The sequence below is a fragment of the Felis catus genome, chromosome B1 (assembly GCF_018350175.1).
Source record: "Felis catus isolate Fca126 chromosome B1, F.catus_Fca126_mat1.0, whole genome shotgun sequence".
NCBI lineage: Eukaryota > Metazoa > Chordata > Mammalia > Carnivora > Felidae > Felis > Felis catus.
In genome coordinates, this window is record NC_058371.1 from 104221227 (window position 1) to 104239747 (window position 18521).

The 18521-nt window shown below is 38.1% G+C and overlaps 1 long non-coding RNA gene across 4 annotated transcripts in view; it reads right to left on the bottom strand.

Annotated features, from left to right (window-relative positions):
- LOC102899966 overlaps positions 1 to 18521 on the bottom strand; it is a 43361-nt gene that overhangs the window by 15909 nt on the left and 8931 nt on the right. For 3 of the 4 annotated variants that reach the window (XR_006596827.1, XR_006596828.1, XR_006596826.1), the window contains exon 3: positions 5616 to 5688. This is a non-coding gene — a long non-coding RNA (uncharacterized LOC102899966). Of the gene's footprint in view, positions 1 to 1049; positions 1279 to 5615; positions 5689 to 18521 lie in introns of those variants that run through there. The other variant, XR_002741801.2, reaches the window with a different exon arrangement.

Consider the following 18521-nt stretch of genomic DNA (forward strand, 5'->3'; position numbering starts at 1 on the left):
ACATAGCCCTATTTATTTGTTGATAAGATTTCTAGAAGCTAAAAATGGAAAGCAAGACAGGAAATAATAGTTTATTTATAAATAGCTTATTTATTTATGGGCCAAGCAAGAGTTAATATAAATAAGCCCTATTTCAGTCATATTCATTGTTTAAAATATCCCCCTCATCTTACCTAGTTTACAACTACTCCTAAATTTCACTCTTTGCCTTAGTGCTATTTCTCCTTCTCTGTTCTCCGTGTCAACATGGTGGTAGGTAATAAAGAGCTAAACCAAAATCATAGGCTTCTCATGACCCAGGTCTTTTTCTCACCGACTTTGCCAGGCACGACTTCTGCTCTTTCTATGACCCTCCTCGTTGCTGAGAGTGAGCTTGTCCCTTCAATCACTCCCCACTCCTCCACCTAACTCAGTATATTTCAATGCCTGAAACTCCTCTGATTGCTGCTCTTTTGAATAAACGCTGGGACCAGGTTTTTTTGTTGATGTTGCTGTTCCTGTCTCTACGATTTTTCTTTGTGTTTACCCACACCAATCTGACCTTCCCACCTTCCTCATTCCCCCATTTCCACTTCATGAGTGACTTCAAATGACAAAAGGGAAAATTCTGAAACAGATCAAATTCCTGAATGAATGAGGGAGCGTTAGGGACAGTCTTACAGCTGCAGCCTACCCCCTGCAGTTGTGATTGTATTTGAGGGCACCAAAATGAAGTCTTAAGTAGAATGCACAGTTGTTTGATGAAGTTTAGCAGTAATAACCAACTGGTGTTCTGCCAGAAATTCAGTTTTCCCTTCTAGTTTCCTAAACACCGTTAACATTTTTTTTTAACGTGATGGATTTGCTAAGGTAAAATGTTTTATCTCATTACAGCCCGAACTTTTTTAAAATGCCTTCTGCAAAAAACAAATCTCTAGCATCGTACCCTTACCCACCTTCCCCCAAACATTCCATCACCATTTTTTATTAAAACTCTCTCACTGTGACACTCCAAAGACATGTCTGATTCCACCCACCCAGGGGGTGGCGAGGTAGGATGCCAGACCTACCTTGGCCACCGGAGGCACTGGGCAGGTGAGGGCGGCAGGGACAGTGGTTTGTGTGAGCTCAGAAGCCCAGGGGCAGGTGGTGTTTGGAGGGAGCCAGGGGAGACTAACAACAGTGGCCTGAGTCAGGAGCCGGCAGCCCTAAAAGCAGACAGTGCCGGGTATTTTCAGCAGGCTCCGGCTCAGCGTGTTCCCCTGCAACAGCCCCTTAATTTCTGATACCAGCTAGAAACACTTGCCTCTCTGTCACTGAGATCTTGTTGCTTGGCACTCGCGCATGGGCATCTGCATCCCACCAGTCGCCCCTGGAGGCTGCCGGGAGCCTTTGGATTTGCGCATGCGCAGTCTGTTCCTCAGAACGGGCTTGAGCCAGTGTGGAGGAGTCAAGGCCCGTGGGACCAGGCCGGTGCTAGGCCCCGTCCCCACAAGCCCTCACCTGTGCTCCCCTTTGATGGGCGGTAGAGAGAAAGCTTGGGCCAGACGCCTTCATGCCAGAAACTAGAACCCTCTATATGTGTGCACACACCTCTTTGGTGGAGGCCAGTGCCCTAGATGCGAAATTTACTGTACTGTTGCAAACCCAATCCCGGCTCCCAGTGGGCGACAGCACCGGGAAGAACTCTTCTAGGATCCACTTGTCTCCCTGCCAGGCTTCCCCCTCTTAAGCCTTGTCCGTCTATCCGCGAGCCCCCTGAGATGCAGCTAAGGACAAGGGCCCGGGAGAAACGAAATCTCTCCTTAGGAGAACAGGAGGAAGAAGCTAGAGATCTATATACCCACCCCCCCCCCACCCCCGCCCCGCCCCGCCCCGCCCCGCCATGCTCTAGGAAAGTTGGCGGGGGGGGGGGGGGGGGGGGGGGGGGGGGGGGGGGTGTCAGCAAACAGTCCACACCATCCAGCCTCGAAGGCCATTAGAAAGAGGAAGATGATGGTTAACTCCTGCCCAGCTTGGGCTTGCTGCCGAGGTGCAGAAGTGTATGAAGGAGTCTGAGGCCCCAGCATATGAAAAGCTTTCTCATCCAAGAAACGAAACTATTTTTGGAGCCAGAAAGGAAAAACTTTTGGATACTTTCCTCTTCCCTCAGGTCCTTAGGAGCAGTAATTTTTAAATTATCACCGGCTCCTTCAAATAGCATTATGCTAATTCACATACATGAATTTTCCATTTCCCTGTCTCATTCTTTGTGCTAAATTTTTCATACAATTTACGTCTGCATGTTAAAAAAAAAAAAAAAAAAAAAAAAAACACCACCAAGATACATTACTATTGTTCCTTCAGACAAAGTGGATCCTATGGTAAGTGTATGTTTAACTTTTTAAGAAACTGCCAGACTGTTACACAAAGTGATTGGACGTTTTACATTCCTACCAGAAATACATGAGGGTTCTAGTTTTCTTGACATCCTAGTCAACAATTGGGTTTGTCAGCCTTTTCAATATAAGCCATTTTAATGGATGTATAGTGATATTTTATGGTGATTTTAGTTTGCATTTTCCTAACGATTGATGATGTTGAGTATCTTTCCATGAACTTGTTAGCCACAAAGTGTCTTCTTTTTCTTTTGCTCATTTCTTAATTGAAATGTTGCTCTTTTCTTATCATTGTGTTATACACCTTCTCTGTATATTTTGTAGTTATGTGTGTGGGTACACAGATGTATGTTGTGGAAATATTTTCTCCCATTTTGTGGCTTGCTTTTCATTTTTAATAGTGTTTTTTGACAGGTAAAAGTTTGGATTTTGGTGAAGTAAAGTTAACAAAATTTTCATTTATGGTTTATGATTATGTCTTATCGAAGAAACCTCTGCCTAATTCAAGGTTATAAAGATTTTCTCCTATATTTCCTCTTAAAAGATTTATAGTTTTAGCTCCTATGTTTAGGTATAAGGGCTATTTTGAATTATTTTTTGTGTATGATGTAACAAAAAGGCTGAGATCCCCTTTTTGTATGTACATATATCCAGTTATTCTAGCACAGTTTACTGAAAATACAATCCTTTCCACTGAATTTTTGACACCTTCGTTGAAAATGAATGATTATATAATTGTTGGTCTATTTATGGATTGTCATTTCTGTTCCATTAATCTATGTATGTCTAGTCTCTGCTGTTACTATACTCCCTTGGTAGTATAACTTTTTTTTTTTTTAGAGAGTGAGAGGGCACAAGAGGGGGAGGGCTCAGAGGGAGAGAGAGAGAGAGAGAGAGAGAGAGAGAGAGAGAATCTTAGGTAGGCTCCATGCTCAGCCCTGAGCCCAATGTAGGGCTCAATCCCACCACCTTGGAATCATGACCTAAGCCTAAATTAAAAGTCAGAAACCCGACTGACTGAGCTATCCAGGTGCCCCGGTACTATAACTTTATTATCTTGAAATCATATTGCATAAATCCTCCCAAATTTATTTTTTTTAATCACTTGCTCTTTGAATTTCTCTATAAATTATAAAATAAATGTGTCAATTTCTCCTTATTCTTGTTTATGAAAGATTTGCTGAATATAGAATTTTGAGTTGACATCTTTTTCTGTTAGCATTTTAAAGAAATAAGTCCATTGTCTTTGGTTTGCATAAATTTCTGACAAAATGTCTGCTGTTATTTTTATCTTTGTTTCTCTGCATGCAATGTGTGTTTGTTTTCTTGATGCTTTTAAGATTCCCTCTTTAACACCTTTCCAGCAATTTGATTAAAATAAGTCTTGGAGAGGCTTGATTTATATTTGTTTTACTTGGGCTTCATTTTGTCATTTGGTTCTGAGAGTTTATAACTTTTCAAATCAAATTTTAAAAAGTTTGGCCATTATTTCATCAAGCATTTTTTATCTTCCTTCCTTTCTCTGGAATCCCAATTGCATTTGTTATTATCTCCTGGATCACTAAAGACTAATTTTTTTCAGCCTTTTTTAATCTGTGCTTCATTCTGGATACTATCTATCACTATCCAATGTGTATATTGTTGTCTGTTAATTAATTTGACTACCTTTTTAATTTGGGGTCTGTTTTATTGACTGACTTTTCTCTAAGTTATGGGTCACATTTTTCTGCTTCTTCCCATAAACAGTGATTTTAGTTGAATGCTGAACATCATGTATTTATGTTCTTGAGTGTTGCATTTTGTTATAGTTTGGGGGTGAATTTAGATGACCTTTAATGCTCATTGAGCCCCACTTTTAAGGTGAGGCTTTTCTGGGCTCTCCACTAAATGCATCATATATTCATGAAGGGCTCTTCACTTTGGCTGATGGGAGCTTGAATGATTCTCAGACCTTTATGAGCTCCAGGAATTGTTCAGCTTACAGCTCCCTGGTAATTGTCTTTCCCCTGAAATTGCTCATGTCCAGTAATCTTTGTAGATTGATATTCAGCCAAAGATTTGATGGGGCTACTTTGAAGATACTTGGAGCACTTCTGCATAGCTCCCTCTTCGTAGGCAGTCTGCCTCACAAATTCTAGTTGCCTTGCCTTCCCCAAGTAATGATTTCGGTCCCCTCAATTCATTGACATAACCAAGTTTTGTTTGGTTTCCCCTTCCTGTACTTCACTGGAAAGTACTTCTAGGCACAAAGTCTAGATGAAGGTAGAGATCACCTCATGTGTTTCTCTTTCCTCCAAGATTATTGTCCCAGGATTATTATGAGGATGAATGAATTAAGATCAATAGATGGGGCGCCTGGGTGGCGCAGTCGGTTAAGCGTCCGACTTCAGCCAGGTCACGATCTCGCGGTCGGTGAGTTCGAGCCCCGTGTAAGGCTCTGGGCTGATGGCTCAGAGCCTGGAGCCTGTTTCCGATTCTGTGTCTCCCTCTCTCTCTGCCCCTCCCCCATTCATGCTCTGCCTCTCTCTGTCCCAAAAATAAATAAACGTTGAAAAAAAAATTAAAAAAAAAGAAAAGATCAGTAGAGACTGGGACCCAAACGTGGCATATGCAAGCTCTCAATAAATGTTATCTTTTTTTTAAAAGTCTACCCTACCTTATCTAAAATCCTAGAGTCCAGGTGAATTTTGAAATTTGGAGACTATTTTATAATGACAATATGGAACATTACACTAGTGGGGTCTGAGAAACTCCCCATGACCAAACATTAAGGTTTCTATAGCAAACTGCATGAATATTTATTTTAAGTGAGATAAATAAAGACGAAAAATAATCTCATGTCAGTTCAGGTCAGATTTTGTTGCTCAAGAAATTATTTCAATATTTTAATTTTCATAATTTTTTTATTTTAAAATTTCAAATGAGGCATAATGGGCTGTATTATTCTATATTGGTGAGAAAATTAAATGAGGTGATATATGCAAGGTAAGCTAAGCACAATGCCTGGCACATAATAGGTTCTCCATATATGTGCATTTGCCCTTGATACTGAAATTAATAATATTAATTTTATTATATTAAATCCACAAAATATTTGCAGCTAAAGCAACATCTTTATAGGTTTTATAGAAGTTTTTATAGAAGTCTTCCAGAGATTCCCACAGATAACTTCCTGTGAAGTTCCCAGATTTTTTTACTGTTTCATATTTTATGCCTGGGCATGTAACTCATCTGTCCCCCTTTATGTCCTGCACCTACCTTGGTGAAGCATCCCTTGTTTGATCCCCCAGCTTGGTTAGTGTCTCATCAGTCACAGTGAAGGAAAGCCAGTCTCACAGAAAAAAGAAAGAAAGGATAAAATAATGACTGCTTTTTATTGAACATTTGGTCTAGGATCTGTGCAGATACTTTATATGATTATCTCATTTAATTCTCACAACTATTTTGTGGAATAGATATTGCATTACTGTTTTATAGATTGAGGAACTGAGACACACAGAGGTTGGATGATTGCCTAAGGACTTTAGAAAGAAGTCCCTGAAATTGTTTATGTGCTTCGCCTCCCCTCCACCATAAGGGACACACCATTCCAAAGTTTAAGTGTGTAGATGTCATAAAACTACTAGATACCATGGGCAAACTAATGAGTGTTATCAGATTCCACATTAGGGTGGAATGTATTAAAAAATTCTCCCTATCAACCTAGATGGGAATTAAAAGACATCCCAACAACACCATTTCTGTTCTCAGACCCACAGGGCTTCAATATTCCTTTTGCAGCTCACCTTCAACATTTTCCCCACAACCACTATCTTGTTCACTCCCTAAATCTGATTTGTGTACTCCCTTCAGTCTGTCACCCTTACCAGATTAAAATCTTTGAAAGTGGAGGCTGTGTCTAATTTTCCTTTCTATCCATCTCCAAAATAAATATTTAACACATAGTTACAGCTGGTGTGCTTTTGATGGAACAGAAACTAAAGCAATACCTCAAGGGAAATCACAGACTGGCATTTCAATGTCGTTTGGGTTCTTACTTCACACATATGTCAGATTCAAAGTCAGCTGCAGCTCTTACCTTGCGTTGAGTTTCCAGAAACTGATGAATCTTGGGATTTTTGTCAAATAAGTACAAAAGAACATTTTAAACATTATAATAAGCATTTCTTCAGTCTTCGTTAATTAATTGCTGCTGTCTTCCATCCTCTGAATTTATAAAATGCACTCTGCTTTTTTTCTGTCCATATTGTGTGGGATGTAGGTAAGTAGAAGTAGGTGGTAGATGGAAACCCTCAAAAAGGAAGCTTGGGACACCTGGGTGACTCAGTTGATTGAGCATCTGATTTCAGCTCAGGTTATGATCTCCTGGCTCATGGGTTCAAGCCCCATGTTGGGCTCTGTGCTGACAGCTCAGAGCCTGGAGCTGCTTTGGATTCTGTGTCTCCCTCTCTCTCTGCCCCTCCCCTGCTCACACTCTGTCTCTGACTTTCTCAAAAATAAACAAACATTAAAAAAATAACAAAAAAGTAAGTTCAAGCCAATTCAGTACTTTTTAATCCACAGACAATCCCCATTATTTCCTTATTTTCCAGTATAGATTTTCTGTAAAACATACTTACATAAAGATGGTAGAATAAGAGCTGCTTTAATGACTTCGTCCAAACCAGTCATAGAGCATATGCTATATTGCCATTTAATTTGAGTCTTTCTGCTGTCCAGAAAATCATCTTTGTCTCTTTTTCTTTAGTAAGAACTTTATTTGCATAACAGTTTGGGTCTTTATGGGATACTGGCACTACTCTTTTAGTTTTGTTGTATGAAAATGAACTGTAAAATAAACTTATGTGTCCATGTTCACTCATACACCTGCTGGGGTCTGCATATTCACATGGAGGAGTGGAGGGGCAGCAGGAAGTGGCGGTGAGGAAAGTTAAGGGACTTGTCTTATTTGTTTTTACATAAATTATAAATCACAGATCAATGAAAATAGAAATGTTTTCAAGAGAGATGATTTTCACATGATTGAGAAAATGGCAATGGTCTAGATGGAGAAAAACATTATTAAATTTGTGGTGGTAGCTGGGGCGAGGGGAAGGGCCCTGCAAGATGGTCCCCTGAGCCTGTCTTTGGTGTTGCCACTATTTATATGCCACCTTATGTATTAAACTACATGATCCATCCGCTGAAAAATGTAAATAAATTTTGAATTAATAAGCATTGGGAAATAGAAGGCATTTCTTCTTTTTCTTTTTTCTATTTTTTTTTTCAAGGACCTATCCGTTGACTCCACTATATTTTCTGAATAATACAATACAGGGGTTTGAGGGTAGAAAGTATGTGCCTAACCCTAACATTGGCCCATAAAACTCCTCAGATTGCACCTTGCAACTGTTGTCAAATGAGCTCATTGAATCAGCAGTATTAATTTAATCATATTTTGGTTTTTATGATGAAATAGTTCCAAGGAATATGTTTGAGTAAATTCTTAGTGTTCCATCTGAAAATCCATTCTATAATAATCATAGGTAGTTGCTCACATTTTTTTCCTACTGTGTAAAGTCTCCCAATAGACCACAGAGTTGTGGGGAAAAGTGTTTCTTTTCACCTTACAAATAGTAAATCCAAATTAACTGAATAAGCCAAGGAATAAAAAAACAAAAACAAAAACAAAAAAACCCACATGCAATAAAGAGGTTAGTTTCCATTTCATCTTATGTGCAGTAAACACTAAGTTCTAATTCAGATATGTTTTCTTTAAACATTTTTTAAGGAAAGAGATAAATTTCATCTATAAATATTAAATAGCTGATTTGAAGCACTTCTGATTTGTATCATCAATTTTCAAATGGAAATTTTATCACAAAGCTAATAAAAACAAAAAGGAGCCAGCATTAAAAAAAAAAAAGGATGAGTGAGACATTCTACAGTTTCTCAGTTGAAAGGAACAGCACTTCCTTTTCTCATGATACCAAAAGCTCTCCGATAGTGGACCATACCGGCTTAGAATGTGTCTCCCTCCAGCAGAACAGCTGTATTACTTTTCCCAGCAGCTGATTGGGTCAGTCTGCCTCAGGGCACTCAGCCCCCCACCAAGTTGTTACATTCCCAAGACTGAAGACTCTCTCTCTCTCTCTCTTTTTTTCCCAGCACTTAATGCATCATCCCTCCCTTTAGAATCTTCAGGCTCCTTCCTCTGAGAAGTAATACAAAAACACTGCTTAATTGTGGCTCTTTCAAACTGGAGCATGATCAGTTTTCTTTAATTCCTGTGAAGACATTTAACGGCTGATGTAACTATGACCTCCATTTGCTCAGTTAATAGAATGGACATTTGGAATTTTTGCACTGAAAAAAATAATTACTACACAGTTATTATATTTTAGCTGTATTTCAAGAAGACAAGAATTCCATTGGATTGAAAATTAATGGGAACATTAGGGAATAAAGGACTCATTAACCAGGAATTAGGTCACTGATCTAGTTCATTTTCAATACTATAGATTCTACAAAAGAAAGACAATCTCCTCTAGCTCGCCCAGATATAAATGAACAAAAGTAAGATGTGGGATGATTTCTGTAGCTTACAACTCTGGAGGGTGGTGGTTGTAGCCTGTGGAGCCAGAGTGGAGAAATGAAGCTGAAAGTGCTTTGATGTCTAAATTCCATTGATAACTTTTAAGCAAAACTAACAGTAGAGTGAGCTGTGGAGATAGGAGTGGAAGAGAGAGGATGTTTCAAGAAAAATATTCACACAGTTGTTTAACATGGAGCTGATCAAACAAAATAAAATTATGAGCCATTTTCTTCTAAGGAAGCAAATAGGATGTTTACATTCTCAATTTTTCCTTTCATCTGAGTCCAAGTATAAAGAATCTAAGAGTCTAAGGCTGGCTGAATCTTTTAGTAATTCTCCTTCAGAAAAGCCTTCGGTGAAGAATTAAGAAAACCAGTATCAGAGAAAGGAAACTTTTTTAGTGGGAATGGGGAAAGCTGAGCATAAAGAGATGAAGTTATGAAACAATGAATTCTAAAAGTGAAATACCCCCCAAAATTTGATTCCCCACCTGCCCTCCCCCCCGGGTTCCTGACCAAGCATAAGCATCAAAATTACTTGAGCTTTTTCATTACACAGTTGCCAAGATGCCACCCTAGGCTTTCTAAAACAGAAACCCTGAAAATGGGACATGGCATGGATCCTCTTTAAAAGTTCCACCAGTGATTCTGAAGCACATTTCATCTTAAGAACTACTATTCTGGTGCAATCCACATTTCCTCCAGGCTTCGCCACTCTGTGCTTACAAAGCCACAGTAACAGCAATGGCTGAAAACTCATGGTCCTCCATGTGTAATTGCATGGTTTCATCCATCTATTTCTGTAGTCCCCACATGCAGAGCATGGGGTTTGAAAGAACTCCCAGATTTCTCTGCTTGTCCTCCCTTGTTAAGGTCTTGGTTAGCAGAACCATGTGAGAGTGGTACTCAACACTGGCTCTCTTCTCAGAGCGTGGACCCCTTTTCTGCTTCTCCCAAAGTGCAAACCCTCAAACCCAAGCAGCCTTTGTCATCTCAGAGCCAGGCTGTGTTATGTATGCCTAGACATGGTGAATTGATGTTCCTTCACAGCGCAAAAGCACAGGCTCATAAAAGACTAAGACCTAATCTCAGGACTAGAAAATGCTTCTCCTCCCCCCCTCCCCCCCCCCCCGCCCACCTCATCACCACATTACTAAAGCCTATTTACAACAATTGCTTTTACTGGATATATCATGTACAACTATCAAGAGAAACTGGCAAGGCATACCAAAAGATAAAAAACACAATTTGAAGAGACAGAGCAAGCATCAGAACCAGACAGGGTAGGAATATTGGAATTATCAGACAGGGAATTTAAAACAACTATTAATATGCTAAGGGACCTGATGGATAAAGCAGAAATCATACAAGAACAGATGGGCGATGTAAGCATAGAAATGGAAATCCTAAGAAAGAACCAAAACTGCTTGAGATAAAAAGCACTATAACAGAAATGAAGAATGCCTTTGATGGGTTTATTAATAGACTGCACAGAGCTAAGGAAAGGATCTCTGAGTTTGAGGATATGACAACTGAATCTTCAAAAACCAAAAATTGAAGAGAACAAAGACTGAAAAAAACAGAATATCTAAGGACTGTGGGACAATCACAAAAGGTGCATGGTGGAAATATAATGGAAATACCAAAAGGAGAAGAAAGAAAGAGAGAAACAGATATATTTGAAACAATAAAGACTGAGAATTTCCCCCAAATTAATGCCAGATGCCAGATCATAGGTCCAGGAAGCTTAGGGAATGCCAGGCAGGATAAATGCAAGAAAAAAAATCTATACCTTACCAAAATCATTTTGAAGTTACAGAAAACTAAAGATAAAGAAAAAAATTCTGAAAAAAAAATGGGGAAAAATACCTTACTAGCAGGAGAACAAAGATAAGAATGACATCTGACTTCTCAGAAGCCATGCAAAATAGAAAGATAGTGGAGCAAAATGTTTACAGTATTGAGAGAAAAATGATGCTCTTCCCTAACATGTTGCTGCTTCATCACCCTGGTTTCTAAGCCACATGATAGGTGCCTCTGTGCCAGTGAAAACAGATCCCTAACATTCTTCCTGCAGCCCCTGCCTGCATCTGGGTTCAGGATAATTCCATGGGACTCATTAATAAAAGAGACAGCCTCCTGCTCACTCATGTGCCTTTCCATATCTGTCTCCAGACATCTTCCTCTTTGGAGACATTTTCCTACTATGTAAACTACTTCACCGAAATAGCCTCTTTGAGCTTTTAGCTGAATATTTTCATCAAACACACATCAAAATTCCAAATCCCAGTTTAGGTTGAGATGAGATCCCTATTACATTAGTAATTCTTCTACAACAATATTCCTCTCTCTCAAGTTATGTAATATCTAGCTACATCCAAGGAGACCACAAGGTCTTTCATCAAGTGCATTGATAAATGCCAGCCTCGAGTTGCCCAGAAAATGCTGTTAACATCTATATTTTCAAAGTCAAAGCCCAAATGCCATTTGGATTGACACATGGATAAGGGGAAGGGAAAGGGTGAGAGGACATTTGATAGAAAACATATCCTCAAACCTCCAACCCTAAAAACTGCTTGAAGAAGTTGCCTGTATCATGTCAGCACTGCATGATCTCTTTGCTCCCCGCACCCTTGCTCCGCTTTCTGCCTCACCCCCACTTTCTAAATCTTATTGTCAGGGCTTTGCATCTTTGCAAGAGGCCCCACCATTCAGCCAGTTCTGCAAGCCAATAACTGGTTGTTAAACTTGGCTCTTTCTTCTTTTTCCTCTCACCTCCTACAGCAAATTTATCACTAAATCCCATTGGTTCTATACTCTGAATTTCCCTTGATTCTATTCTCTCCTTCTCTGCATCCCGACAGTCTGTAGTCTGGGCTGACATCATGACTTACTGAGACTAATGCAATAAGTCACAACTGATTTCTTCACATCTACTTTTGTACCCTGAACATTGTTTTCTGTGGTACAGAGTATTTTTTTTAGATGTCTGTTTCAGCTTCTCTTAGAAATCTTAAAATCTTCTTAAATCCTCTGAATGTCAGGGCCTTCAACTATAAACTGAAAATAATGATTTCTCCACTGATGATTATTATCAGAATTTGAAAGAGTATAAAATATATGTATAGAGAATATGTATGTAAAAAGCTTATATAATATTTTACTTGGCATGTGACAAAAGATCATTCTTTTTTTTTTTCTACGTTAACTGAGGACATTGGACTAAATGGAGAAACAAAATTCCATTCTAGCTCTAAACTGTTATGATTGTACGTTACCAAAAGAAGTTAGATGAACCTAAATTTTAAACTGGATGCCGTATTCTTTAGATACTCTGTTAGTAATAAAATACTAATAAAATACTGAACCAGATGGACATGGATATGACTCATATTAGGCTATGTCAAAGGTGATAAAAACCACTGTTGTGTATATACTGCACGTTGCCAAACCCAGCTCTGTCACCTTTTTTTCTGTTGGGTGATAGGCTGCTGACAGATTGCTTAGGCTAGGGAGTCAAAAGAAGAGAGTCAGTGCTTCAAGTAAGTCAAGACATTAAACAAACTGAAATAAGAAATTTAATCTAAGCACCATTCATCTCATCTTTGCCTCAAATGGGGGTGGGGATACCAAGAGAGATTCCAAAGGTGGAAGTGATCATGTTTCTTAAGTTAACCTGGAAGAAGGGAGAAAGGAACAGAGAGAGGCATAACAATGGTCTTTAGAGAAAGATAATACTTTTGAATTGATTTGAACTGAATTGAATTTAAGGAGCCTCCTGGGTTCTCTTCCACAAGAATCTGAGGGTCAAAACACTGGGGAATGAGAAGTTTGTAGTATTTCCTCTGGCTCCTAGAACTATTTCAAGTCTTCTGGACCTGTATGTATATGAAAGCTGAAGAATAGGCTGGTTCCTAAGTGTGGAGTTAGGACCAGGAAAGGGAGAAGGATCAAGAATAAAGAATATGGAAGGAAAATGGTCCCTCAGCACCTTGAGATTCAAAATGAAGATGTGAAATCTGTATCTATAAGTATGTATACAGTATCCCAAAGGCAAAAGTCTATGTTCTAGTCTTTCTTTAACCCTCGTTTCTAGATTCTAAACTCCTGCCCCATCATCCCATTCTTGAAAAGAACTTCTTGGATCAATGACCCATCACATACTGACTCATCCCTGGAGTTCCTGCAGGCATGGGAATTGTGCCGTTTCCTTTTTAATCTGTAGTAGATAAATATATCTTTCTCAATGAATGGAGCATTAGTTTATTTGCTTAAGATAAATGAATGAATGAATGAATGAATGAGTGAGTTTGAGAACTGCCCACGAAGCTAGTTCTTACAGCGTGAATCGCAGAGTCTTCATCTACAAATTGTGGGTACAATGCCTACCTTATTGGTTGTTATAAGAAACTGAGAGTTATAAATGAAAAACCTTATGTTCTGCTTGGCACGGATTCCAGAGTTATCTTTTCGTATAATAAAGCTCAATGACATCCCGAGTTTGGAAATTAAAATTTCAGGCATATCCCCAGAACAATCATCATAAGGATTTTTTCAAATAGTCCATAGCTCATGGTCCGAATATACGTGTTTTAAAATGTCATATAATTGATGAGATCCATTAAACTTCCAAAGATATATCTGGCTTTCTATTATGAATTCTAATACTTGAAAACCTTGGGGGAAAGTCTTCTGTAATAGGGTATGTTAAATACAAGCTCTGTTTTTGCTTATTTATACTAAACAGCCTCTAACCCCCAGTCCACTATGCTGTACAAGATTTATTTACAAAGTCTTTAGCAAGAGCTGGAGTTCCATGGGTTCTGAGTATACATGAACTTTCCTCCAGCAAATTATTTTGGGTTCGTTTTTGTGATGTGACTTTGATTTCAGCATATTTGTCCACTTATGTTTAGAAAATACATAGTTATGAACATTTTTTTTCCAGTGGGAAGTATTTTCATTTTAGAGTATACTATTTAAAACAAAGACTAAATGTAATGAATACATTCCTGCATGGGTTATAAATTAAATTTCTGGACAGGGACATGATCCTTATATCCTAAGAAGGCAGAAAGTTATATAATTTTCAAAATGTTTAGTGAGATCAGTTCACCCATATTTTGAAGAGCATTCACTTTTCTCCCCATGGAATAATATGAATCACACATTGACCGGCATTTACCTAACTTTCTTATCTTTTAAAATGTAGAAAAATTCAGGTTCCTCTGCTAAGTAAATTCCATGTTATTCTTCAAGATAATTGTCATGTGACTGCATTAGTTGGCTAACCTTGTGTTCTCACCAAGAAACAGTATTATTTGAAAAGAAATTGTTTTCATATGAAGTATGGGGAAAGTGATTCTAAAAGTACAAATATCCTCACCCAAATTTTCGTTATTTAATCAGGTATTTTCAACACACTGGTAAAACTGAAAATGGTAGGCATATTTGAGAGTGACATTTATTCTTATAATTCATTTTGATACAATTTTTTGTAGAGCATTCATAAAATAATTTCCTAAATGAGATAGTAACATACAAATTTCCATATACTGGAGAAGCTACTTCCTATGGAAATCTGACTCAACTATAGATTTAGTAATAAGCCAAAACACTGGTTTATGTTGAGACTATTAGGTATGCATAATGATAATACACCCACATGCACCTTTGGAACACTTAATACTATTTTAAATGCGTTTACATACATTATCATTCATCATTTAATCACAAATAGTTACAAATGTCAAATTCTTTGGATAGGTCAAATACAGAAAAAAACTAAGTTCATACTTCAAGTAACTTTTATTGGCATTTTCTGATAAGGAAATGGAGCATTTTAGCAGAAGAAATTAACATAGGTTTGGAACAAATATGTCAGAAAAGTGGTTTCTCATTTATGTATAAAAATGTATATACCACAACTACTATCAATCTAAATAAGTTATAATGTAACTGTATTGTTACTTGAATGGGCTCAACTGGGGCACTGGCCAGACACCACAAAGCCTAGGAACTATAGCCGGACATGTTAAAACTAGGTTAGGAATTCAACAAGAAGGAGCCAACATCCAGAAAGAAAATGGAGAGTGCAAACCATTCTTAAGAAGCGCAAGGAGTCATAGCTGAGAAAACCAAGTATGCCTAACAGAACCACAGCCTGGAGCAAGGCTGACCATGAAAGTCTGATCCAAGGGGCAACAAACAAATGCAACTGGAAGGGGATGGGAACACGTGCCAAGTCCTGGGATTACCGGCTGTGGAGCTGGAACGTGGGTTGCGTGACCAATGGGTCAGCTGGAATGAGGCACAAGAGGTGGCCCTTACTTAAAGGTGCTTGCTGGGAAAGACAGATAAAACGCATCAAGTCTTCTTAGTATTAACTACACACCCAGTTATGCTAATAGTTATTAAAATGCAATTCTATGGGGCACCTGAGTGGCTCAATTGGTTAAGCATCCTACTCAGGTCATGATCTTGCGGTTCTTGAATTCAAGCCCAGCGTCCAGCTCTGTGCTGACAGCTCAGAGCCTGGAGCCTGCTTCGAATTCTGTCTCCCTCTCTCTCTGCCCCTCCTCCACTCATGCTCTGTCTCTGTCTCTCTCTCTCTCTCTCTGATAAAAATAAATAAACATTAAAAAAAAATTTTAATGCAATTCTACATGGCAAATTGTTTTCTTACCCAGAAAGCTTTAGTAGGAGTGGTCATGCAATTGCTGATTTGTATGTATTGATATGAAATAGTATTCAAACTAAATATTTAGGAATCATATTCTGTCATTAACATTTATAAGTAATTAGTATGATTATTAAATATCTTTAATAAAATCAATGTAATTACAAAATTACCATTTTGAAGAAGATGAAGCTTAAATCCTTCATCCTAATAAATAAGAATAAAAGTATTTTATCACTTTAATTAACATAATAGGTAATGAAACATATTTGTTGATTGAGCAGGAACTATTTCTGATTTGTTGCATTTAAGGGTGTGGTTTAGTCTTATCATGGCACTATTGGGAGGCAAACAAAATTACTGCAATTCATAATTTTTTTGTTGTCCTTTTTACCTACATATGATCATATAATTCCAGCCAAGCCATCCATTTACATGATTCTGGATTCTGAATTCAGGGTCTTTGGTCTAAAAACTGTACTTACGTGTCCCTCCTTTTGATTTCCACAAAGGATGTTTCAGCCTCATGCCAGTTTTCAATCTGTAATACATGCATTTTTCTGAAAAATGTTCTGAGACACTTTTGTGTCATGAAATTAAGGGAAATAATTCTCTATTAGAGGATGTTGGTTGATGCAGGAAAAATAACATGGTAAAATAGCAGTTCACAGGAAAGTTTTCAAAATGCATATCTCTATTGATTTAGTGTGAATCTGTCTGAATCACAAAATCAAACTCTAGAACTAGCGTTAAGAAACTAAAGAGCACACAAAAAGAACAGAAATATGCTAAGGCCTCAAGGGAAATTTCAGGAACAAAGGATAACAATTTCTAAGGACCCAAAAGAATTAAAAATTGTACTTGCCTGAAATTTGTCACTAACATGTGCCTTGAATTAACTATTTGAAAAAGCATAGATTTAACAATGAAGTTAAAATTCCCACAACTATTATCAGTATAAAAGATTCATTTTCTTCTCTTCTCCTGACCCCTACTCCACAGTAGGGGGCTGACCTTCACCATATTGACACAGGAAGAGAAACCAGACATCACTCCAGTGGTTGACCTGGCTAGGGCAGGAAACAGTTTTTCTGGGAACCACACAGCATTTATAAGTCTCTTGATAACTGCACCTACAGTGTCTAGGTTTGTTCTTTCAACTCCTATTTTTCTACACACTGCCAACCAATACAAACACAGGGGCTCTTTGCCTGGTTTCAATGCAACCAGCAATGTGGCTGCTACAGACACAAGCGATTGAGAGATACAGTTGATGTTGATTCACTTAAAGTCTGATTATCAAGACCTGGTTTGTGACAGGGTATAGGGGGTTAGATTTATCTTCTGTGCCCAGAACAATATAGTTTTGCGCTCTGAGATGCTACACGGTAAATGTAATGGACATTTATGTGTATGTGCCTGGGTGTTTTCCAATATCCTGAGAAACTGCTGAAAACACACACACACACACACACACACACACACACACACACACACTCATACACACTCACACACAGCAGCAAGGCAAAAAGACCAAGTGAGTTGTAGGGAAGCCTAGTTTAATCTTCAAACTAGACAGATGGTATCACCATCAATTAAAAAAAAATTCTTTGGAGTAAGACTGACTGAAACATCACTTAGGCCAGAAGTTTTCATCACGGAGAGAATCAGGAAAAATCTCTTAGAGATTCTGGCTGCTTAGCCCCAAGTGTCAACGGGGACAGTGATGTTGAACACACCTGCCACCACACACACACACACACACACACACACACACACGCACGCACGTATTTTTTACAACCCTTAACTCCTTCTGTATTGAGGTCAGTACTTTGTATTCCGTATTTTTCTTCGTTCTGCTCTTTCCTCAGACCAGAGAGTGAAGATTTGAGCACATGTATACAGAAACACATAGGCAATCTCCTAAATATTCGTTTGGCTAACCGTCCAACAAATTCCAGTACTCTAAGGATTAACTAGTCACTTTATTTCTTTTGGAAGGCTCTGCTATAACTGAAGCCCGACATTTTGTTTATCTTCCAGTGTTTATCTTCCAAGGAACATACTCAAATGCACTCATCATGACAAAGTACCTGCTGTAGAGATACATTTTTAAATTGTGGAACTTGAAGGCTTTTTTGGAGGAGCAGGGACTATTATCTAATTTTTAAATTTTTTTCATTCTTTGTAGGAATGGACAAAATATAAGATTCTTAGAGATTTTAAACAACTTTAGGCAGTGTTTCTAGCCCCACTTTAGTATAAAGTTAAGTAGATCTACCAGTATGTTAAGTGGATATTTGAAACCTATAAATATTAACAAACCTCATTTAAGTTAATTGTCCTGACCTGCTCCTCCTGCAACAACATTTTTGGAGAACTGCTAAAAAACAGTAAAAGAAAGATTTGCATTTCAGAGCCCTTTATTTCCCCAGCCAGGCACTAGTGTGGTTTCTCATGAATAATGCAAAGATACAGTGGCAGGAAGCCAAAAAAAAGAATAAAGAAAAGCAAAGATGGAGATAACAAATGACTCTACAAACTGTATCATTAATCCTTGAATGACTGAGAATTGATTATTAGTGAGTTCATTTTTTGTTTGTTTCTATTGACTAGAGAAGGATGGCTTTATAGAGTATCATAAAGCATGATTGAATAGAGGCTCTCTGAAAATGCTCAAGTCCCTATTTTTTCCCTTAATGTATGTCAACCTTAGAATTATTTAAAGTAATATATTATCACTGAGAAAAGAAATTAAGTAAGATTTTAGTTCCTTCTCTGAATACATTTTCTTGAAAGTAAATTGGAATTAAGGGAGCTCAGGAATTCTATTCCTTGTCTCAATGGCTAGATTTTTGGCATTTATATGTAAACAAATAACTCTAATATGATGTAAGTGCTATATTCAAAAT